Genomic DNA, 24,785 nt, shown 5'->3' on the forward strand with positions numbered 1-24,785 from the left:
GCCTAATGGTGTTACATTTTTCCTAGTTCTAGAGCAGGATTTTCGTGTGTCTAACTTGTTCCCAGTAACAGCGGGCGGGATTAAAGTATTGGGCCTAGTGTGGGGCTGCTTGTCGTTTTCTACAGGTAGCTGGCTACAAGGCAAGTCTACATATGAAGATGACATGCATAAGCTGGCTCCCAGCATCTCATTCGTGGTAGTAGAAATGTTCATTTCCTGTGTTGGAATACATAGAGATGGAGTGATGGAGAGCCTTCTCTCAGTGTTCTCGATAGCGGTGGCCACAACCCCAATAGTCTGCTGGAGCATTTTATCTATAGCAGTCAGGGTCGGTAAGGGCTGCGAGTCCGTGGTCTGCAATCTGGTATGTGACCGTGTGGCAGGAGATTTGGTGTTAGTCTTTTTCCCCCGTTTCATCATTTCACTCAGTGCTGTGAACTATTATTACAGCACCGGCAGGTGCCTGGTCTTATGGTAGCAGGTAGTAAGCTTAGTCAGACACAAATAGGGGGACTGATAATCACAGTGCGAAGCATACGTGCCAATGCAATATACTAGTTCACAAGGGTCACAGCCTATCACACTTCAGAGTAGAGGTTATAATCCAGCAGAGGAAAATAAATCATTAACAACGGTACTGACCAGGAGATATGGCCCGGCCCGGCCTCATCCAGCCCCGGACGGCCACAGACGGCCCGCCCTTTGCCCGGGCTTAGCCCGGCGCTGCCCGCGCGCGGACCCGCGGGGCAGGGGCTCACGTTGCTTTTAAGCGCCTCCGGGCGCGAGACTACAGGAGGCGGGTTCAAGTTCCGCTTCCCGTCCGCTGCAAAGGGTCCTGGGAAGGGTAGTCCCCCTCCGCACAGCGGCCGCGTTTGAGGATGGCGGCGGCGGGAGGGAGACGACGAAGATGGCGGTACTGCACCCCGGGAGTCTGTCAGGTGGAGAAGAGCGTGTTGGCCTCAGAAACAAGGTAGGATGTTGCCCGCTTTGTCAGGGGCTCACGTTGCTTTTAAGCGCCTCCGGGCGCGAGACTACAGGAGGCGGGTTCAAGTTCCGCTTCCCGTCCGCTGCAAAGGGTCCTGGGAAGGGTAGTCCCCCTCCGCACAGCGGCCGCGTTTGAGGATGGCGGCGGCGGGAGGGAGACGACGAAGATGGCGGTACTGCACCCCGGGAGTCTGTCAGGTGGAGAAGAGCGTGTTGGCCTCAGAAACAAGGTAGGATATTTTAATGGCGTTTAATATGGAGAAGTGCCACAATGGTTGGGGTTAGCTTTAATAATAAGAATGCATTTGTACCCAAACTAACTCCTTTTAGCAACATTTGGTTCTATTATATGCATGATACACAAAACCTTGTAGCAGGCACAATTAACCTACTGCACTACTAGTGAGTCAAAACTTGCACTGGACAAGACTCCGATCTCTCTCCAGCAAAAACATTAAACAACACGTTCTCTTTGACTTACCAACTGAGTCACTGACAGTGCTGGGGAAACACCTCCTCCTGCTCGGCCTAGCGCTGTAGCTCAGCCTCAGTCTGTGGAGACACTGCTGCGTTGCATCTAATCTGTAGCTGAGCTGTAGACTGAAGGGAGGGTGCAGAGGCCATGGCGTGGGGCCTGCTGTCTTCATACCCTGTGCCTTTAGACACTTGACACTGCCAAGCCCCCGGCGACCCCCCCAAGAGCAGGGCAAAGCAGAATGTGTCAAGGAGGTCTCAGAAGGCACTCCTTGACCTTTTATTTAGTTCCGGTAGCGGCAATTCCTGGTGGCCCGGGTTGGCCGCAGCAGGAAATTGATATGAATAATATGATCCTGCCTGTGCTGACTGGAGCCTTTTAGTCACTGTAACTTCACAAATGAGATGACTTCTGAACTTTGTTCATAGGCACTAACCCTGCACTCGCTGCTTGGCAGCAGTAACCCTCGTTGTGGTGGGCAGCAGGCCTTATGGCCGTACGCACATGCGTACTACTAATGCTGACCAAGAGTGCCAGGGGGAGGTACGCAGGTAGCCTGCATGGCGTAATGCAACCAAAAACTGTCCAGTCAGCGTAACCAGCAGCAGCCATTGAAGCCTCACTAAACATCCATTCGCTACTGTGCATCGCCTGCCTATCGTCACTGTAGCTTCACGAAAGACAGCGGATTCTACAATTAAAAGAGGTAATCAACTCAGCTTTTTTAATAAGGTGATTTGCGTACAATCCTTTTACTTGCGGTAATGCGATACCTCACAGTGGCTTAAAATGCATTACTAACGAGAGTTGTGTCACAGCAGTGTCATTTAACAATAGTAATACAACATACACCTAACAGCAGGTCTCCTTCATCCACAGTGTTCCCCTCACCATTCCCGACCTCACCATACCCATAGACAGTGGCTTATGTATACTTCATTCAAGGTTCCTTTCCTCATACCCCACACAGGAATCTCTTCTGCATAGCCATGGGAGGTCTCCCCTCTTTATAACACACTATGGGGTCTCTTAATCATAATATACACTGGGGCCTCTTCATATTCTACAGCAACACCCCCTGTCAAAAATTAACATATACACTGGGGCCTCTTCATATTCTACAGCAACATCCCCTGTCAAAAATTAACATATACACTGGGGCCTCTTCATATTCTACAGCAACACCCCCTGTCAAAAATTAACATAGGATTTCTTCTCAGTATCCCCACTCACGCACCCATAAAATCTCAACATGCAGAAGCCCCCACAATGCTCTCTTCTTCCACCTTACTCTACACAAGAGTGTCTTCTCGCTGCCATAGCCCCATTTGCCCAGTACCCACTTCAAGTTTCTCTTCCCCGTGCTCCTGACAGCAGGCCCATCACCAAGACACCCAGAAGGCCCTAGCTAGCCCCACTAAGGCAAAGCCTTTGTCTTCTTTTCCTTCCTTTTGGGGGCTCCCGAAGGTGAGAAAGGGCCACCCGCAACTCAGAGCCGATCATGAGGAAGTCTCCGCCCTCCTCCAGGTGAAACTTAAGGGGCTTCTGACCAAAAATCTTGCTTAGTGCCATGATCATCCTGGAGGACTCTGTTCTCTTTCAGGACTCATTCTTTACTCCCTGCTGGCCTCCCTACGCACCCACAGCGTATGCGCCGTGCAGAGGTCACGTGCCGAATAGCAACGGAAGGGGCGAATTGAAACCAAAACTATAGATCGATTACAGGAAGTTTCACACCTGGCAGGGCTGGAAGTGCAATTGCCAGGATTGTCCTGGGGTAGTGAATTACCCGGGACAGTCTCCAACTTGCCGGGACCGTCTCGGCAAAAACAGTCGGTTAGCAGCTATGCAGTTATAGTTAGCAGAGTTAACTATAAATTGCCATGCTTGGCTTATATAACCTCACATATTTAATCTCTCATGACATATTCAATGAGATAATTTTTGACATCACTGATGACATCTCAAATGACATCATTGATTACATCAGTGATGTAATATGTGAAGTCATAAACAATGCATGGCGGGGGCGCAAGTTGTAGTTAGCACTCCTAACTCTAACTGGTGAATTTCTTTTTTTTTTTTTAGTTCAAAATATTATGTTGGCATTGACATTCACCTAACTATAACGTTGCTTTAACCTTCGTTTTTTTCCGTGAATTTCCAAGTTTTTTTGTAACCAAAATCAGATCTTTTTATCACACCTTACTATAACGCTACTATAACCTATGTCTTTTTCAGTGAATTTCTAACATAAGGTTATAATTTATTACCATATGTAAAGCCAACTGACTCAGTGCATGGCATTTGGCTGTGCATGGTGAAGGGTCGGTTGCAAGACATGGCCTGCTATCAAAACCTGCAACCAACCACATGCTGTCAAGCAACTCCATGCCATGCACGGTCTTTGGCCTAACCACCCACAAGTAGTCGACCCCCTACCAGGGGAGGGGGTTGTGTAGCCCCCTCGCCAAGACACTATTTGCCCTGGGGAACCCAGGGCCCTTTGTTTTAAAAAAGGGGAGGGAGTCCATGCAGCCCCTTTTCTCAAGCCACTATTGACCCTCTGAACCCCATCCCCCAGGGTCAAAAAGTATAATATTGGGGAGGGGGATGCATGATCCTCCTCCCCGAGCCTTAGGAGGCCCGGTGATGCCATCCCTCAAGGCCAAATACATTAACAGGAGGGGAGAGGCGGTGCAGAGTTCCCCCAAACCCACATGGGTCTGGGGACCCTATCCCCTGAGACCTTTTTTAAATTATAGGGCCACCACTTCCCAAGCCTATTTTGGCCCTGAGGACCACATCTCCCGGTGCCAAATTCTATTTTTAATAAAAGGGGGGCCACATTCCCTGCTCTCTGAGCATTATTTGGTCCTGGGGACAGCATCATACTGGGCTGAATTCCATAATTAATCGAAGGGGGCATGCGGTTCCCCTCCCCAAACCTCTTGGGCTCCAGAGACCCCTTCCCCAGGCCCACAGGTGGATACCATGGTACCCACCTGAGGCACCCAAAAACCACAAGTTGAGGGCTTCAAGGGCCAAGGCAGCTGTGGCTCACTTGGTGCGATAGCCGGCATTGCTCTTGTCTGGTGGGAGCAGCTTTCTTTTCATGCTCACTCCAGGTGGAATCAATATCTGAGCAGGCAGGGAAACAGAAGTCTGCTCCCACCTAAAAATAGCATTATAAATCTCCCGCAGACTTGCCTTCCCAGCCCATGCTGTTGTTGGCAGGTAAGGCAGGTTTTCTCCAACCTGGCAGGAGTTTTTAAAATGCTCCCACCAGGCAGAAGCAAACATATACTTCCATGCACACCTTGATGCAGGTAGGGAAACTACCTTGTCCCAGGCATGAGCTCCAGAGGACAGATTACTTGAGTCAACCCTCGGGGATGGGGTCCTCGTAAAGGCACAGGTTTAGGTGGAAAGCAGCTCCAGTATAGAGCACTCTCAACACCAGCGACACTCTAGGTTTGCTCACCTTCAATGTCTGCTTTTCTATCAAATTCTTGCAGCGTAGGATTAGGACAGTGCCATCCACACCGAGATAGAAAGGGGCAAAGTCTTTTACCATTTCTACAGCAATGCGTCATTTTTGCGCCTACAGGTGCGTCAGAAATAATGAGGTGTCTGTAACTCCTTGCGACATGCTGTGTCATACTGTAAATATGACGCATCATTGGTGTCGCATGGAGAACCAAATGAAAAGTGAGAATTTTTCTTACTATTTAATTTCAATGATACAATGTTATTCGGCCAGCAAGTGTTGTTTTAATAGTTCACCACTCTGTGTTCCCACGCTTTTACTGCCTTTTATTTGATGATTGCAATCTGAATGTTGCTTCTGCATGTTACACCAAACCAACATACAATGTAGTCTATTTGAACATGTTGCTGTGTATCTCCGTTTAGATGGGGGACATTGTTTACAAGTATTGTCTCTTTTTTTATTTGCTTTGCTCAGTTTAAGTTTTGTTTGTATCTATGTTTTATACTCTTTTAAATATTTATCATATTACAGCCCTGAAGAAGTCCACACGCAGATGGACGAAACACGTTAGCTGGTTTTTGACATATATTTATATATATATATATATATCAACAACTTGTTTTCTCGCAGATACCCGAGCCTCTTTCAGCGGTGGGCCATGACGGGGTCGCGAACCCCTACTATCCACAACAATCGTTTGTTTCCTTAGTTCAAAAACAATGCCACAAGCCACAAATCCGTTTAACAGCATGTTTTTTATTCTTTGGTTTCGGCCAAGTCACTCGACGCGTTTCGGAGGAGACCTCCTTTTTCGCGAGTGCAACGTAAAATGAAAGTGTTTATACATTATCAGTGACACACCTCCTCTTAATAAACAGTGAAGACAGATACAATGGCATACATGAGTTACACGGAGCTAGAAAAAGACTTTTTAAATCATTCAAGTCATTTCCGGGATATTCGTGAACAGGTTGTGTTTATAAAATCAAATTGTCATATTGGTGATCATCAATACATTTTGTCGCAATTGCAGACTTAAAATAAATATAAAGAAACATATAATCGCCTAGTGCACATTTGTGATCCTAGACTCGTGTTCGCAATTTTATTGAACAATAAAGTTGAACCTGAATTTTATTGTCCAGACTCGCGCTTAGGTTTTCAACGCAAATGTAGCCCTAGTGGGTATTGCGACAAACTTTAGATGCAAAAATGAATTTATTAACTATGATCAGCATGAAATACAACCTTGTGTCCTGTTTAAATTCACATACAAGTGCTAATGCATTTTTAGAGACACTCTTGGCTTTTGTAGTTTCAAAGTGCTGCTTATTTCTCATAACGTCACATATGAACAAATATAAAATTTAAAAATGTGCAGCCCCAGTGGGCTTGTGAGTAACTTCAAGGCTGTCCATACTCTTGTAACTGGGTTCAGTGTTATGAACTTGTGTAGCCTTCTAAATAATATAGGTAGCACTCATAAAAATTGCCATATTGTCACTCACGTCCAACCCCAGTGGGTATCGCTCCACTTTCAGACTATGGTGCTTAGTGCTCTTAAATTCGTTCATTCCTTGATCCATTTTTGTGAAATAATAATCAAATCAGTCTTGCATTCAACTCTCCTTCTATACCTTGCCATGGGACCTGTAAAATAATTAAAATAATTCAAGGTGAAACACCCATTTGAACTGATCAGACACTATTTACATACACTACAACAGTTATTTACAAAAGGAGCAAGGTTTAAAAGCATTAGTGGATATCGATATTTTTACGGCATTGAAATTGTTCTTACTGCGGCGTCTAACGGAACACCATTAGCCCAGATGTCCTTCATCACAATGGTGTCCCTCAGGTTGCAGTGTATGGTATTTTATGATCATTCTTGATTACAGTCTTCTAAGTTCTTGTACTCTATCCCCCCCTCTTGTTCTAGTTGGGATGTTGTTGAGGACACAAAATGAGAGAAGGGTATTGTTACCATTGTGGTGAGAAGCAAAGTGCCTTGCGACCGGATACTGTTTATCGTGGTTCTTTATTGCCCTTAGGTGTTCCAAATTCCGTTTTTGGCCTTATGTATGGTGCTGCCAATGTAGTGTTTGTCACAGGGACACCTAAGGGCATACACAACAAATTCGGAGTTACATGAATAATGTTTGAGGATTTTGAACAATCTGCAGTGGGGAGACAATTTCACTTCTTTAGTATTCACACTGTATTTGCAGGCCTTGCACTTCCCGCAGGTGAAAAACCCTTGTATGCTACTTTTTCTTGTCGCGGATGGGATGACTACTCTACAGACCATATCTTTTAGGGACTTTACTTTTCGGTATGTTACTTGTGGATATTCTTCTAAACAATAAGTAAGGTCATTGTCGGTTTTCATGACCCCCCAGAATTTGCTCAGGGCCTCTCTGACCTCCCAGGACTGTCGGTTGTAGTTAGTTATAAACCGGACCGCTTCCCTATTTCCTGTTTTCTCTACTGTCTTTTCATCTTTAATCAGGTCAGTCCAGTAGTCCCTTTGATCCACTTCGGAAAGGATTTTTCAATGCTCTTAGAGGTATACCCTCTGTCTTTGAATCTTTCACACATCACCATGCTCTCAGTCTTGTAGTCCTAAACACAAACACATTACACAGATACAATAAATCATACGTGTGTAAATCAGTCTAGGAAATTTAGAATAGAACAATGAGGATTACAAGGTGTAGAAAGGGGTCACATGTCACAGATACTAGGAGGTAGAATATTTTAATACTTATACTTTGATAGCTTTATTTCGGTCGATGACCATAAAAGCACAGATAAAATATATACATACAGGATAAAACATAAATATTTATACATACAAGTAAAAAGTTATTAAACAGAGTTATCAAAGTTGAGATTTACATATTAATAGTTCAGTTGATGAAGGTGGACCTCCTTCGCCACATGCTGTGCAAGAAACGGGAAACAGTAAATACGATAGGGGGCGAAGTGTCATAACGCAATATCCTACATGCTTGTGCGCATTGTTTTAGGCCTAGATTTCTACATAATGGTACAAGCCATGATCTACGAATTTCTTTATAGGCAGGGCAGAAGAATAAGATATGAGCTAAATCTTCTTTGGTTGTGTTGCAAGCCGGACAAAGCCCCTCACTTCTTCCTGGCCATTTGCAAGTAAAGTCCCCGATTGGGAGGCAGCCGTGCCTTAACTGAGTATATAGTTTTTTGGCAAACGGGGGCTGAATTTGATCTAAGAATTCCTCCCTGCTGGGTGCCATCTTGACTTGCAAAAATTCTGTGGTCAACCTACCCATAGTCTGTGAGCGGTACAGCAGAGTTAGCCTGTGCTGCTTTAGTAGCACTAGCAACTCCTTCTTCTGTACCGCTAAGCAGCTCACCCATGGAGAGTCCCAGAGTTGAGGCAAACCTATCTGGTGTATTAATGCTTTAAGGTGAGATAGCCAGGGTATACTTTTGGCCTTCAGTTGGTCCCAAATAGCCAGGAATTCAGCTCTATAGTCATTGAGCTCGGGCACTGTCCATAACCTTCTCCAGTATAGGAGGGGTCGGTTTGACAGAAATTCAGAAATGGGTTCCAGGTCTAGATCTAACCTCAGGGGGACGAGAGGTGTGCTCTGGGGGAGCCCTAGCAAGCTTCTAACAAATGTGTGTTCAGCCTTTGATAGGGGTAATACACGGGTGTGGCCCCAGAGTTCTGCGCCGTATGTAGCGGTAGGTCTTACTTGAACCCTATACATTTCAAGGGCTGGAGACACTGGTTTAAATTGCGTTTTCCTGTGAAACTTGCTAATGCCACCAGCTACCTGTGTCAGCTTTAGGGCAGATTTGGTCACCTGGGGGCCCCAACCGAAATCTTCGGTCAGGGTAACACCCAGGTAAACAAAGGTTCTGACCCTTTCGAGCGGAGTGCCATTCAAAGATGGGCAGGGGCGGGTGCGCTTAGGTGGGCCGAAAATCATGTACTTTGTCTTATCTAAGTTCATTTCAAGTCCACGCAGAGCGCAGAATGTTACAAATCCATCCAGGACCCTCTGGATGCCCGTTGATGTCCGCGATAATAATAAAGTATCGTCAGCGAACATCAAAGCGGGCACCCGTCCAGATGACAGGCGAGGGGCGTCATTATTCCTGACCGCGTCCAGGTCACCAACCAGGCCATTTATGTAGAGACTAAAAAGTGTGGGTGCCAAGGCACAGCCCTGGCGAACTCCTCTGGTGACGGGGAAAGGGTCGGATAAATCGCCATTCTTCCCACAGCGTACCTGGGCATAGTTCCCTTTATGGAACCGCTTTAGGAGCTCTAGTAAATATGGGGGGAGCTTTAGATCTTCCAATACCCTCCATAGCTTTTCCCTGGGCACGAGGTCGAAAGCGGCCCGTAGGTCAACAAATACCAGGTATAAGCTACAACCCTCCAGTATTACCGTCTTCCAATACAAAACCTGCAACCTAAAAAGTTGGTCCAGAGTCGAGATCCCGGCTCTGAACCCGGCCTGTAGGGTGGTTAGTATTTTGCTTTCATCTGCCCATTCTAGAATTCTGTCCAAAATGATCCGACCCATAAGTTTCTGTGAGGTGTCCAAGAGACTTATCGGTCTATAGTTTGAGGGCACCAAGGGGGAACCTTTTTTAAATATAGGGACAATTTCGGCCCCGGCCCATGTATCTGGGATGTTAGCTCCCTCGAGTACTGCATTGAACAGTGCCGCTAAATAGGGTGCCCAGATCCTAGGTTGGGAGTGGAAGAGGTCGCCAGGGACTTTGTCAAGGCCGGGTGCTTTATTATGAGGCTGCCTAGCGATGGCATGCTCTACTTCCTTGATTGATATTCTATCAATACTTTCTGAAGCTACCCTGACTCTGGCATCTACGGGGTCCAGGAATTCCACAGGTATCATGGGTCTTTGCGTACTGGGGTCACTCTGGCAATCCAGGTTTGTTAATGTGCCAGTGAAGCCTTCCAGATGAGGTGCCCTCTCACCAAGGGGGGAGCTGTATAGGGTCGCAAAATGGGCTTCCCACACTGCGGGCGCAATATTTGGGAGAAAAGATTCCGCACTATTTCCCCTGGTGTTATTCACTAGGGCCCAAAAAAGTTTGGCGTCCTTGAGGTTCAGGCCATTCTTCAATTTTCCCCATATATCCTCTTCCCAATCCAGCCGGCTCCTACGTAATTCCTCCTTATATGCCTTCCTAAGGGTTCTAATATCTGCCTTGTTTTTTGACTTAATTGCCATTAAAAGTTCCCTGCGTAATCTCCTGCAGTCCGTATTATACCAAGGATGGGTGTTTGGTATATGTTTCTTAGCACGGATTACAGGATGGAAAACATCCGCCAGTGCCACAACTAGTTGTTTATGGGTGCCCAGTATTTGCGCGTGCTCTTTGCCTTCGGCCATCTGAGCTATAAATGGCGTGGCCAGTACATACATTTTGGCAAGTTGTTGGGGTGACTGTGCCAATTGGGGCCATTTCACCCGCCTTCTGTTATTGGTTAGTACAAGGGGGTGAATTGCTAGAGCAGGATTAATCGCAGTATTTTTCAAGCCAAAAGACCCTGGCTTCAGAGTAAGGATCAGTGCATTGTGGTCACTGTCCTGTCTATTCTCGATTCTGAAATCCAGCAGCTTGTCCCAGTTTTTAGCCTCGATCATTACATAGTCAATGAAGGAGGCTTTGTTGGATCTGTTGAATGTTCCAGCTGCTGGGCGATCGGATTCCAATCTACCATTGCATGCCCGCAGAGACATTGCAAGGGAGAAGGATTTTATTTGTAGTGCCAAGGGTGTCCAGGCTCTTACTGGTGCAATATCAAGAGTAGGGATGTGCCACAGCTCATCAACTTCGTCCTGTTCACCCAACTCGGCTTCTCCCAGCGGTTTGAACTGGCAGTTAAAGTCCCCTCCAATCACTAGGGCAAAAGAGGGATCAAGCCCTAGAATAAATGAGGCCAGGTCGCTAATTACGGGTGATTCTTTTCCGCTTTTGGTAGGTCTTGAGTATACATTTATTATTGCCACTGGGGGATTACCTAAGGGTTTTAAAAGGACGCACTGGAAGTCCAGGGATTTTGTTGGTACTTGAGTGGCCTGGACTCCCAGGTGTGTGGCTATCCAGATTGATAGTCCACCAGAAGGCCGACCTTTTCCTGCAAATGATGCCAAGGTGTCGTAAGTGGCAAAGGTTGTACAGGCGCTGTTTTCAAGTGCCCAGGTCTCCTGCATAAGGCAGATGTCGAATTTGGCCATAAATCCTGCCCACTCCGGGGAAGGCAATTTATTTTTAATACCAGCTATATTCCATGAGACCAAATGAATACAGTGTTTGTTCGGATCCTCAGAACCCATATTATCCTCGGTATTGGCATTAAATGCCATTTCCTTAGGTCTTTGTTCAGGTGATAAGGTAGTTCTCAAGTCTTCCTGCAGTATTTTCTCCACCCTTGTCTCTACCCGGGTAGAGATCTCAGCAATGGGATGGAAGTTTAGTTTTACTTCTGGGATAAGTCAATCCACCTCCTCCAACACACTGAATCTATTCCAGTGCGACTGTATCGGGGGAGGAAAAGAACGGGTGAATCCGCATTCCCTATATAGCCGTCTATTTTCAAGGAGTGGCGGACGATAATGCCCTCTTCTTGTTGGTCTGACGCATTGCCAGGGTAGTTCCAAACTGGGGACGGAATAAAAGTGTGAGAGATGTACTGCAGATATTTGAGTATTTTGTATATAGGTCTTAGAGCTGCATATATAATGCACAGCACTGGTATCCCTAAAATTTAAGATTATCACATCTCCTGCTATGGTCTTGGGGTTCCTCCCTATCCATTCCACTCTTCTAGCAAGAAGGATTTCGCCTGAAATATTATTTGGTAAGGGCATATTGGCCGTTAGCCATTGGATACATTTGTTTTTAAGTTCATCATCCCTTTCTCTTTTTCCCTCAGTTAGGGGTGGCACTCCCACAAGTGCTACAACAAATGGCTGGGCTTCTGGGGGTAAGTTTATTGTTGGGAGCTGATAGGAACTCGTTCTCATTATAGTGTCATTTCCCATGGGTATGGTGGTTTTGGGCCCCTGGCTCATTTCCTTCATCCTCATCACAGTTTTATCTGCTGTACCTGTCAAAATTGTTGTCGGACGGGCACTAGTATCTTGGTGGTCGTTTATTGATGGAGCAGAGGTTAAGCTTAATGTGTCTGTGGTTAAATCTATATTACTACTCTGTGTTGGAATTTTCTTACTTCCGCTATTTAAATGGGAAGAGATTTTGGGTGGTTCAGCTTCCGCGGTAATGGGTCCCATATTTTTAGGGGGATTGGCTATCCTTGTTTTATCTCCCCCTTTAGCATTAATTGCAGAGATAAGTTTATCAATTTTTGACACTAATGGCTTTAATTGTGTTATTATTATCCTCTCTAGGGACGTTTGTAACTCCGTAACCATACTGGCAACCCAGCATGGTATCCCTGTGGTGGGGTCAAGGGAGCTATTAGAGGGGGTCACCAGATCATGGTTTGTATGATTGGGTTTACCTGGCCTAATGGTGTTACATTTTTCCTAGTTCTAGAGCAGGATTTTCGTGTGTCTAACTTGTTCCCAGTAACAGCGGGCGGGATTAAAGTATTGGGCCTAGTGTGGGGCTGCTTGTCGTTTTCTACAGGTAGCTGGCTACAAGGCAAGTCTACATATGAAGATGACATGCATAAGCTGGCTCCCAGCATCTCATTCGTGGTAGTAGAAATGTTCATTTCCTGTGTTGGAATACATAGAGATGGAGTGATGGAGAGCCTTCTCTCAGTGTTCTCGATAGCGGTGGCCACAACCCCAATAGTCTGCTGGAGCATTTTATCTATAGCAGTCAGGGTCGGTAAGGGCTGCGAGTCCGTGGTCTGCAATCTGGTATGTGACCGTGTGGCAGGAGATTTGGTGTTAGTCTTTTTCCCCCGTTTCATCATTTCACTCAGTGCTGTGAACTATTATTACAGCACCGGCAGGTGCCTGGTCTTATGGTAGCAGGTAGTAAGCTTAGTCAGACACAAATAGGGGGACTGATAATCACAGTGCGAAGCATACGTGCCAATGCAATATACTAGTTCACAAGGGTCACAGCCTATCACACTTCAGAGTAGAGGTTATAATCCAGCAGAGGAAAATAAATCATTAACAACGGTACTGACCAGGAGATATGGCCCGGCCCGGCCTCATCCAGCCCCGGACGGCCACAGACGGCCCGCCCTTTGCCCGGGCTTAGCCCGGCGCTGCCCGCGCGCGGACCCGCGGGGCAGGGGCTCACGTTGCTTTTAAGCGCCTCCGGGCGCGAGACTACAGGAGGCGGGTTCAAGTTCCGCTTCCCGTCCGCTGCAAAGGGTCCTGGGAAGGGTAGTCCCCCTCCGCACAGCGGCCGCGTTTGAGGATGGCGGCGGCGGGAGGGAGACGACGAAGATGGCGGTACTGCACCCCGGGAGTCTGTCAGGTGGAGAAGAGCGTGTTGGCCTCAGAAACAAGGTAGGATGTTGCCCGCTTTGTCAGGGGCTCACGTTGCTTTTAAGCGCCTCCGGGCGCGAGACTACAGGAGGCGGGTTCAAGTTCCGCTTCCCGTCCGCTGCAAAGGGTCCTGGGAAGGGTAGTCCCCCTCCGCACAGCGGCCGCGTTTGAGGATGGCGGCGGCGGGAGGGAGACGACGAAGATGGCGGTACTGCACCCCGGGAGTCTGTCAGGTGGAGAAGAGCGTGTTGGCCTCAGAAACAAGGTAGGATATTTTAATGGCGTTTAATATGGAGAAGTGCCACAATGGTTGGGGTTAGCTTTAATAATAAGAATGCATTTGTACCCAAACTAACTCCTTTTAGCAACATTTGGTTCTATTATATGCATGATACACAAAACCTTGTAGCAGGCACAATTAACCTACTGCACTACTAGTGAGTCAAAACTTGCACTGGACAAGACTCCGATCTCTCTCCAGCAAAAACATTAAACAACACGTTCTCTTTGACTTACCAACTGAGTCACTGACAGTGCTGGGGAAACACCTCCTCCTGCTCGGCCTAGCGCTGTAGCTCAGCCTCAGTCTGTGGAGACACTGCTGCGTTGCATCTAATCTGTAGCTGAGCTGTAGACTGAAGGGAGGGTGCAGAGGCCATGGCGTGGGGCCTGCTGTCTTCATACCCTGTGCCTTTAGACACTTGACACTGCCAAGCCCCCGGCGACCCCCCCAAGAGCAGGGCAAAGCAGAATGTGTCAAGGAGGTCTCAGAAGGCACTCCTTGACCTTTTATTTAGTTCCGGTAGCGGCAATTCCTGGTGGCCCGGGTTGGCCGCAGCAGGAAATTGATATGAATAATATGATCCTGCCTGTGCTGACTGGAGCCTTTTAGTCACTGTAACTTCACAAATGAGATGACTTCTGAACTTTGTTCATAGGCACTAACCCTGCACTCGCTGCTTGGCAGCAGTAACCCTCGTTGTGGTGGGCAGCAGGCCTTATGGCCGTACGCACATGCGTACTACTAATGCTGACCAAGAGTGCCAGGGGGAGGTACGCAGGTAGCCTGCATGGCGTAATGCAACCAAAAACTGTCCAGTCAGCGTAACCAGCAGCAGCCATTGAAGCCTCACTAAACATCCATTCGCTACTGTGCATCGCCTGCCTATCGTCACTGTAGCTTCACGAAAGACAGCGGATTCTACAATTAAAAGAGGTAATCAACTCAGCTTTTTTAATAAGGTGATTTGCGTACAATCCTTTTACTTGCGGTAATGCGATACCTCACAGTGGCTTAAAATGCATTACTAACGAGAGTTGTGTCACAGCAGTGTCATTTAACAATAGTAATACAACATACACCTAACAGCAGGTCTCCTTCATCCACAGTGTTCCCCTCACCATTCCCGACCTCACCATACCCATAGACAGTGGCTTATGTATACTTCATTCAAGGTTCCTTTCCTCATACCCCACACAGGAATCTCTTCTGCATAGCCATGGGAGGTCCCCCCTCTTTATAACACACTATGGGGTCTCTTAATCATAATATACACTGGGGCCTCTTCATATTCTACAGCAACACCCCCTGTCAAAAATTAACATATACACTGGGGCCTCTTCATATTCTACAGCAACATCCCCTGTCAAAAATTAACATATACACTGGGGCCTCTTCATATTCTACAGCAACACCCCCTGTCAAAAATTAACATAGGATTTCTTCTCAGTATCCCCACTCACGCACCCATAAAATCTCAACATGCAGAAGCCCCCACAATGCTCTCTTCTTCCACCTTACTCTACACAAGAGTGTCTTCTCGCTGCCATAGCCCCATTTGCCCAGTACCCACTTCAAGTTTCTCTTCCCCGTGCTCCTGACAGCAGGCCCATCACCAAGACACCCAGAAGGCCCTAGCTAGCCCCACTAAGGCAAAGCCTTTGTCTTCTTTTCCTTCCTTTTGGGGGCTCCCGAAGGTGAGAAAGGGCCACCCGCAACTCAGAGCCGATCATGAGGAAGTCTCCGCCCTCCTCCAGGTGAAACTTAAGGGGCTTCTGACCAAAAATCTTGCTTAGTGCCATGATCATCCTGGAGGACTCTGTTCTCTTTCAGGACTCATTCTTTACTCCCTGCTGGCCTCCCTACGCACCCACAGCGTATGCGCCGTGCAGAGGTCACGTGCCGAATAGCAACGGAAGGGGCGAATTGAAACCAAAACTATAGATCGATTACAGGAAGTTTCACACCTGGCAGGGCTGGAAGTGCAATTGCCAGGATTGTCCTGGGGTAGTGAATTACCCGGGACAGTCTCCAACTTGCCGGGACCGTCTCGGCAAAAACAGTCGGTTAGCAGCTATGCAGTTATAGTTAGCAGAGTTAACTATAAATTGCCATGCTTGGCTTATATAACCTCACATATTTAATCTCTCATGACATATTCAATGAGATAATTTTTGACATCACTGATGACATCTCAAATGACATCATTGATTACATCAGTGATGTAATATGTGAAGTCATAAACAATGCATGGCGGGGGCGCAAGTTGTAGTTAGCACTCCTAACTCTAACTGGTGAATTTCTTTTTTTTTTTTTAGTTCAAAATATTATGTTGGCATTGACATTCACCTAACTATAACGTTGCTTTAACCTTCGTTTTTTTCCGTGAATTTCCAAGTTTTTTTGTAACCAAAATCAGATCTTTTTATCACACCTTACTATAACGCTACTATAACCTATGTCTTTTTCAGTGAATTTCTAACATAAGGTTATAATTTATTACCATATGTAAAGCCAACTGACTCAGTGCATGGCATTTGGCTGTGCATGGTGAAGGGTCGGTTGCAAGACATGGCCTGCTATCAAAACCTGCAACCAACCACATGCTGTCAAGCAACTCCATGCCATGCACGGTCTTTGGCCTAACCACCCACAAGTAGTCGACCCCCTACCAGGGGAGGGGGTTGTGTAGCCCCCTCGCCAAGACACTATTTGCCCTGGGGAACCCAGGGCCCTTTGTTTTAAAAAAGGGGAGGGAGTCCATGCAGCCCCTTTTCTCAAGCCACTATTGACCCTCTGAACCCCATCCCCCAGGGTCAAAAAGTATAATATTGGGGAGGGGGATGCATGATCCTCCTCCCTGAGCCTTAGGAGGCCCGGTGATGCCATCCCTCAAGGCCAAATACATTAACAGGAGGGGAGAGGCGGTGCAGAGTTCCCCCAAACCCACATGGGTCTGGGGACCCTATCCCCTGAGACCTTTTTTAAATTATAGGGCCACCACTTCCCAAGCCTATTTTGGCCCTGAGGACCACATCTCCCGGTGCCAAATTCTATTTTTAATAAAAGGGGGGCCACATTCCCTGCTCTCTGAGCATTATTTGGTCCTGGGGACAGCATCATACTGGGCTGAATTCCATAATTAATCGAAGGGGGCATGCGGTTCCCCTCCCCAAACCTCTTGGGCTCCAGAGACCCCTTCCCCAGGCCCACAGGTGGATACCATGGTACCCACCTGAGGCACCCAAAAACCACAAGTTGAGGGCTTCAAGGGCCAAGGCAGCTGTGGCTCACTTGGTGCGATAGCCGGCATTGCTCTTGTCTGGTGGGAGCAGCTTTCTTTTCATGCTCACTCCAGGTGGAATCAATATCTGAGCAGGCAGGGAAACAGAAGTCTGCTCCCACCTAAAAATAGCATTATAAATCTCCCGCAGACTTGCCTTCCCAGCCCATGCTGTTGTTGGCAGGTAAGGCAGGTTTTCTCCAGCCTGGCAGGAGTTTTTAAAATGCTCCCACCAGGCAGAAGCAAACATATACTTCCATGCACACCTTGATGCAGGTAGGGAAACTACCTTGTCCCAGGCATGAGCTCCAGAGGACAGATTACTTGAGTCAACCCTCGGGGATGGGGTCCTCGTAAAGGCACAGGTTTAGGTGGAAAGCAGCTCCAGTATAGAGCACTCTCAACACCAGCGACACTCTAGGTTTGCTCACCTTCAATGTCTGCTTTTCTATCAAATTCTTGCAGCGTAGGATTAGGACAGTGCCATCCACACCGAGATAGAAAGGGGCAAAGTCTTTTACCATTTCTACAGCAATGCGTCATTTTTGCGCCTACAGGTGCGTCAGAAATAATGAGGTGTCTGTAACTCCTTGCGACATGCTGTGTCATACTGTAAATATGACGCATCATTGGTGTCGCATGGAGAACCAAATGAAAAGTGAGAATTTTTCTTACTATTTAATTTCAATGATACAATGTTATTCGGCCAGCAAGTGTTGTTTTAATAGTTCACCACTCTGTGTTCCCACGCTTTTACTGCCTTTTATTTGATGATTGCAATCTGAATGTTGCTTCTGCATGTTACACCAAACCAACATACAATGTAGTCTATTTGAACATGTTGCTGTGTATCTCCGTTTAGATGGGGGACATTGTTTACAAGTATTGTCTCTTTTTTTATTTGCTTTGCTCAGTTTAAGTTTTGTTTGTATCTATGTTTTATACTCTTTTAAATATTTATCATATTACAGCCCTGAAGAAGTCCACACGCAGATGGACGAAACACGTTAGCTGGTTTTTGACATATATTTATATATATATATATATATCAACAACTTGTTTTCTCGCAGATACCCGAGCCTCTTTCAGCGGTGGGCCATGACGGGGTCGCGAACCCCTACTATCCACAACAATCGTTTGTTTCCTTAGTTCAAAAACAATGCCACAAGCCACAAATCCGTTTAACAGCATGTTTTTTATTCTTTGGTTTCGGCCAAGTCACTCGACGCGTTTCGGAGGAGACCTCCTTTTTCGCGAGTGCAACGTAAAATGAAAGTGTTTATACATTATCAGTGACACACCTCCTCTTAATAAACAGTGAAGACAGATACAATGGCATACATGAGTTACACGGAGCTAGAAAAAGACTTTTTAAATCATTCAAGTCATTTCCGGGATATTCGTGAACAGGTTGTGTTTATAAAATCAAATTGTCATATTGGTGATCATCAATACATTTTGTCGCAATTGCAGACTTAAAATAAATATAAAGAAACATATAATCGCCTAGTGCACATTTGTGATCCTAGACTCGTGTTCGCAATTTTATTGAAAAATAAAGTTGAACCTGAATTTTATTGTCCAGACTCGCGCTTAGGTTTTCAACGCAAATGTAGCCCTAGTGGGTATTGCGACAAACTTTAGATGCAAAAATGAATTTATTAACTATGATCAGCATGAAATACAACCTTGTGTCCTGTTTAAATTCACATACAAGTGCTAATGCATTTTTAGAGACACTCTTGTAGTTTCAAAGTGCTGCTTATTTCTCATAACGTCACATATGAACAAATATAAAATTTAAAAATGTGCAGCCCCAGTGGGCTTGTGAGTAACTTCAAGGCTGTCCATACTCTTGTAACTGGGTTCAGTGTTATGAACTTGTGTAGCCTTCTAAATAATATAGGTAGCACTCATAAAAATTGCCATATTGTCACTCACGTCCAACCCCAGTGGGTATCGCTCCACTTTCAGACTATGGTGCTTAGTGCTCTTAAATTCGTTCATTCCTTGATCCATTTTTGTGAAATAATAATCAAATCAGTCTTGCATTCAACTCTCCTTCTATACCTTGCCATGGGACCTGTAAAATAATTAAAATAATTCAAGGTGAAACACCCATTTGAACTGATCAGACACTATTTACATACACTACAACAGTTATTTACAAAAGGAGCAAGGTTTAAAAGCATTAGTGGATATCGATATTTTTACGGCATTGAAATTGTTCTTACTGCGGCGTCTAACGGAACACCATTAGCCCAGATGTCCTTCATCACAATGGTGTCCCTCAGGTTGCAGTGTATGGTATTTTATGATCATTCTTGATTACAGTCTTCTAAGTTCTTGTACTCTATCCCCCCCTCTTGTTCTAGTTGGGATGTTGTTGAGGACACAAAATGAGAGAAGGGTATTGTTACCATTGTGGTGAGAAGCAAAGTGCCTTGCGACCGGATACTGTTTATCGTGGTTCTTTATTGCCCTTAGGTGTTCCAAATTCCGTTTTTGGCCTTATGTATGGTGCTGCCAATGTAGTGTTTGTCACAGGGACACCTAAGGGCATACACAACAAATTCGGAGTTACATGAATAATGTTTGAGGATTTTGAACAATCTGCAGTGGGGAGACAATTTCACTTCTTTAGTATTCACACTGTATTTGCAGGCCTTGCACTTCCCGCAGGTGAAAAACCCTTGTATGCTACTTTTTCTTGTCGCGGATGGGATGACTACTCTACAGACCATATCTTTTAGGGACTTTACTTTTCGGTATGTTACTTGTGGATATTCTTCTAAACAATAAGTAAGGTCATTGTCGGTTTTCATGACCCCCCAGAATTTGCTCAGGGCCTCTCTGACCTCCCAGGACTGTCGGTTGTAGTTAGTTATAAACCGGACCGCTTCCCTATTTCCTGTTTTCTCTACTGTCTTTTCATCTTTAATCAGGTCAGTCCAGTAGTCCCTTTGATCCACTTCGGAAAGGATTTTTCAATGCTCTTAGAGGTATACCCTCTGTCTTTGAATCTTTCACACATCACCATGCTCTCAGTCTTGTAGTCCTCATGGGTGCTGCAATTGAGTTTGGCTCGCAAAAGCTCGCCCATGGGAATATTTTTAATGAGACTGTCAGGGTGACAGTTGTGTGCATGTAGCAGTCTGTTCCCTGCTGTCTCCTTTCTGAACAGATATGTTGTCAGTTTATTTTCTTTGATTTTGACTAAGAGATCCAGAAATTCAATTTTCTCATTATCTACATTGCTGGTGAACTGTAAGTTCAGGCTATTGTATTCAGTGTGCTGACGAATTCATTTGCTTCCTCTACACTCCCCTCCCACACACAGAAAATGTCATCTATGTAACGGGCCCAGGCTTTGACATGTGTTTTTTACTCATCCAGGTTTCTGACCACTTGCTCCTCCCACCAGCCCAGGTAAAGACCTGCGAAGCTGGGGGCGAAGCAAGTGCCCATCGCCATACCAAGGTTTTGACGATAGATAATTCCATCAAAGAGATTTATTTTTTGTGTAAGGCAGATGTAAATAATGTCTAGGATCATCTCTGTGTGGAATAGAAAGGACATTGACCTTATTCCCAAGAAGTGTCTGCATGCTTTATTCCCATGTCGTGTGGGATACTAGTGTACAGGCTGTTTACATCTAAACTCATAAGTAAACAACCTGGGTGCCATTCAATTTTGTCAATCAATCGTAAAAAGTCTCCTGAGTGTTTCATGTACGAGGGGAGTTTTTGGACTAAAGGCTGTAAATTGAAGTCCACGTATCTGGACGTATTTTCTAGGCAACTACCTCTAGATGACACAATGGGTCTTTCAGGGGAATTTGTCATGTCCTTGTGCAGTTTCGGGAGAAGGTACAGGGCTGGCAATTTTGGGTATCTGCTTTTTAGAAAATTAAATTCTTCTGGTTATAGTAGGCCCCTGTCTCTCCATTCTTCTAACTGGTTCTGTAATTTTTTATTCGCAGTTTCATAGTCATTCCTAGTGCTTTTCTCATACCTACTACTGTCATTCATTTGTGTTAGCCCCTCCCTGATATACATTTCTTTGGAGAGCACCACACTATTCCCTCCCTTATCTGATTTCTTTATTACAATATTCTCATCTTTTTGGAGGGTTTGTATGGCTGTCATCTAGGCTTTAGAAAAGTTGCTCCTGGCATGGCTTTTATATCTTGACAGTTTATTAAGTTCCTTAATGACTCCTTTCTCAAAGACATCTATCGCTTTGTTGGCGATTTGGGGTAAAAATATCGATTTGGGCCGGAATCCGCTGTTATGGTTCAGGTCCAATCTAATGTTGTCATTCATCAGGTTTAGAATGGGGTTTTCGTTAATAGATGGGTTGCCATCAAGGTCATGGAGCATGTGAAGAAAATAAATGTCATTAATTACCAGCTCACTAGGTGTATCGCAGTTGGTAGGCATCTGTTCTTTAACTTTAGTGGCAAACCATCTCTTTAACCTGAGTTTTCTGGTAAATTGGAACTAGTCAATGCAGCCTTGTGTATAGTCAAAGTCTGCCGTGGAACAGAAGGAAAGACCCAAAGATAGTACCTCTATTTCCGTGTCGGTGATCTTGCACTTGGAGAGGTTCACCACCGTCTTCTTGTCCATCATTTTGATTGTTTTTATGTCCCCTTGTCCTTGTTCCCACAGAGCTTGTGATTTCCTCTCTCATTGAGGCATTTGATCTTCCATCTCCTCTGCATCCTATTCCATGTCCTCTTTGTCCCCCATTGCCCGGTTTGTTTTGGGTCGCCATTCTGCCCTGGGACATTATGGAGAATTTCTGCAAGGTGGTTGCTTCCCACCATTTGTTCTGTTCTGTTTTTAATAATTTCCACAATTGATTCCACATTGCTTTCTTGGTGGTTGAGCTGTCAGTCTGGCCCGAGGTGCCACCTCTTTCTTCGTTAACTCCAGGTATTTGTTTATCGAACATCCTGCTCGCAGCCTCGCTCCTTTTCTCATTTCTAGACATGGCCATTGTATATTCGTAACCATAAACGTGCTGACTGCACGTGTACACGCTGACAGATTATCCCTAGAGGTTTGAATCCGATATGATCCTCCCTCCGGTGCCCGCTTGCCTCTGATATGTAAACTGAGTGTCTTATGTGGGGAAAGAGAACGCATATATATATATATATATATATATATATATATATATATATATATATATATATATATATATATATATGCAACAATAAAGAGAAGATTTCCAATTACTTCTGCAACTTTGTGGACATATTTGGAATTAGAATTGACATTGTAAAAGTGGTGCACCTCTGATTGCTTTGTATATATATATATATATATATATATATATATATATATATATATATATATATATATCTATCCAACAAACGCTGTTTCTTCTCAGAATATACAGCAACCACGGACAACATAAAGCTTTCAAGCAACAGTTTATTTTAAGCAGAGAACGGCAATTCGACGCGTTTCGGGACCAAGTCCCTTGTTCACGAGTACCGTGGCTTTGTTTACATTGTATTTAAATAAACATGTGACTTACAAAAAATAATAGAACGTGAAGACAGACTGTCATACAAGAAGTTACCTCACTTCTTTCAAACAACTATACTTTCATAATGTTCTCACAATGCTCATTTCACTTTTTTATGACAAGCACTGAATTCTAATCTCAGTTAGCAGTTTTTTGAAAGAACAATCAATGATCGTTGGCTTGTTCAAGCATACTGCACATAAACGCAAAGACAATAATAAAACATTTTTGTTCCCTTATCCATCAATAGATTAACAATACGTGTGAAAAAGGGTTTCTTACACCCGATAATTTAGGAGACAATGATATGTAACCCAAGTGGGTTCTAAAACCCGCTTAATAATTTAAACGGGCTAACGATGGAAATACCATCAAAAATTGTCCTTGCACAGTGCTTAATAACAAAATAGTCACCCATAGGAGAGTGTTTCCATCGTTAATACAACAGCTGATGAAACCATTATTATCAATCTAACCAATATAACACTCACCGAGGATGAGGAAAACATTTTGAAACTTGGCCTCTCCTATACCCCACAAACCAATATGAGTTACACTGATACAAGATTTGATGTATACAAAGCCGTACGCAAGTTGAAACTCCGGAAATTCCATTTAATGAGAAACAAAAATCTGGCAGTGGCAACAGCACCAGAGAGTCCAGATAATGTCATCGTTTCTGGAACATCTATACCCAGCGGGGTTGTTGATCTATGGTTGACTGAAGGTATGGATTCTCTAGCTGCCTTGCCCGCAAGTGTTGGTGGTACAAGTAACAATGAGACTATAAAACAAATATCCCCAACTACACCGTTTAAACCTGTCTCAACCTTCATCCCTATATTGTTACGAGATTCCATAGACATATTTAATGAGAATGTCACCTCTCAGATTAAAGAGTTACACAGAAAAACAGTCACAGGAAACCCAGGTTTGACATGAGGAGCAAACAATATGAGTCACTTATCCTCAAATTGAGTAAGGATATGAAAACCATTGTACGGGGCAGTGACAAAGGTGGAAACATTGTATCAATGACAAGGACAATGTATGACAAGGAGGCCTACTCCCAGCTAAACAATAGGGAGCACTATGAGCGAAGCAATGTGTTAATGGTGAAAACGATGCAAGCAGAATTCCATAAAAAATTAACAAGATGGAGGAACAAGGCAATGTTGACTGACGAGGAATATACATTTTTAAGGAATGATCATCCGAAAATTCCATTCATTTACTTTATTCCAAAAGTCCATAAAGACATGGTGAACCCCCCTGGCAGGCCTATCATCTCTGCCAGGGGTGGCTTGCTGGAAAAAACATCAGTCTATATAGACTACTTTTTGCAGGGAGCTGTAAAATCATTGGAGTCTTATGTCCAGGAGACTGGGGACTTCTTATTTAAACTACAAAGGGTTAAGTGGAAGGAAGGTTTTTGGATGTTAGCATTGGATGTATCATCGTTGTACACAAGCATATTACATGATGACGGCACGGCAGCAGTAGTGTACTATCTATCCAAACAGGAGGAACAGTTTAAGGATCACACTGCCATGCTATTGGAAATGCTTAAAATATGTCTGAATAACAATGTATTCATGTACAACAACTTGTTATACCGTCAGCTGCAGGGAGTCGCTATGGGGGCCAGTTTCTCCCCGAGCTACGCATGTTTGCACATGGGAGCTTGGGAGGAACTGGTCCTCAAAACTGAATACAGCGAAGTGATGAAATCGAACATTATTGCTTGGTATCGTTACATAGATGATCTGTTTATAGTGTGGCAGGGAGAGATTCGGCTGAAGAATTTGTCAGGGCCATAAACATCAACAGACTTAACCTCAAATTTACGGTCACCATGAGTCAAACGAGTGTCACCTTTTTAGACACGGAAGTGTATATTGCAAATGGTGCGATTGAAACTAGATTATTCAGAAAAGAAACGGCCGGCAATACTATCGTACATGCGGCCAGTGCCCATCCACACCATTTGATTGCCAGCATACCGTTTGGGAAGATGCTGCGCTTACGCAGAGTATGCAGCAATGAGGTAGAATTAGGAGAGGCCCAAGCATCTAGCAAGAATAGATTCCTACAGCGTGGGTATTCAGAAGCAGTGATTGACAAAGCTATAATCAAATTCCGATCAAGGATTAGACAGGATTTATTGAACAAATATGATCAAACCATCACCAGTAATCTGGTCTCTGATGGAATCCCTAAAT

At 44.9% G+C, this 24,785-nt stretch overlaps 1 long non-coding RNA gene across 1 annotated transcript in view; it reads right to left on the bottom strand.

Annotated features, from left to right (window-relative positions):
* LOC146860174 (uncharacterized) overlaps positions 1 to 24,785 on the bottom strand; it is a 71,638-nt gene that overhangs the window by 17,754 nt on the left and 29,099 nt on the right. The window contains exons 2-3 of the long non-coding RNA XR_014979108.1: positions 18,964 to 19,105; positions 6,461 to 6,602 (exon numbers count right to left, since the gene is read on the bottom strand). This is a non-coding gene — a long non-coding RNA (uncharacterized LOC146860174). The remainder of the gene's footprint in view (positions 1 to 6,460; positions 6,603 to 18,963; positions 19,106 to 24,785) is intronic.

This window comes from Triturus cristatus, chromosome 3_1, assembly GCF_964204655.1.
Source record: "Triturus cristatus chromosome 3_1, aTriCri1.1, whole genome shotgun sequence".
Lineage (NCBI taxonomy): Eukaryota > Metazoa > Chordata > Amphibia > Caudata > Salamandridae > Triturus > Triturus cristatus.